Here is an 860-nt window from a genome sequence, read left to right on the forward strand (position 1 = left end):
CGGTGCCATAAATTGGTCAATTTTGTGCGATAAAGCAGAAAATTGGGCTTGTAGCATCGCGACTGGATCAAGTTCAACTATACCTTTAACTGATGGTGAGGCTGATGATGATGGTTTCACCACCGGCATATGTCCATGTTCCGCGGGCCACATACTGTTGTTGATTGCCATTTCCTCCAAAAGTTCTCTCGCTTGGGCTGATGTTTTCTTCATAAATAGCCCTCCCGACATAGCATCTAATGAACCCCTAGTTGTAGGATTTAGTCCATTGTAAAATGTTTGCATTAAAAGTTCAGCGGGTAATTGGTGGTGTGGGCATAAACGTTGAAGTTCTTTAAAACGTTCCCAAGTTTCATAAAGAGTCTCATTATCATTTTGAGAAAAAGATGTTAACTCCTTTATGACTCTTGCGGTTTTTGCTAAAGGAAAATATTTCGATAAAAACGCTTGGGCTAATTGTTCCCAAGTGGCAAAAGTTGCGGCTGGCATAGAAGTTAACCATTCTTTGGCTCTATCCTTCAAAGTGAAAGGAAAGAGGCGAAGTTTGATTGCTTCTGCAGTCACATCTGGAATTTTAAAAGTGTCACAAATTTCTAGGAAATTTGTTAAATGGGTGTTAGGATTTTCGTTAAGTAACCCGTAAAATGTTACATTATTTTGCAACATATTAAGTAAAGCTGGCTTAATTTCAAATTGATTTGCGGTGATTCTGGTTCTAACGATACTATTGGTTACACCGGCCACACCTGGTCTAGCGTATTCCATAAGTGTTGGTGGGTCTGCCATTTTTTCTGGCTCGGTATGTGTTTTTACTGGGGTCTTATTTTTGTTTTTCTTATTTTTCTTGTTCTTCCTAATGG

At 39.1% G+C, this 860-nt stretch overlaps 1 non-coding gene across 1 annotated transcript; it reads left to right on the forward strand.

Annotated features, from left to right (window-relative positions):
• Positions 1-301: 301 nt before the first annotated feature.
• Positions 302-408, forward strand: LOC136221175 (small nucleolar RNA R71). The gene has a single exon (XR_010684958.1). It is a non-coding gene; the product is annotated as a small nucleolar RNA R71 (small nucleolar RNA).
• Positions 409-860: the final 452 nt, after the last annotated feature.

Source organism: Euphorbia lathyris, chromosome 2 (assembly GCF_963576675.1).
Source record: "Euphorbia lathyris chromosome 2, ddEupLath1.1, whole genome shotgun sequence".
Classification (NCBI taxonomy): Eukaryota; Viridiplantae; Streptophyta; class Magnoliopsida; order Malpighiales; family Euphorbiaceae; genus Euphorbia; species Euphorbia lathyris.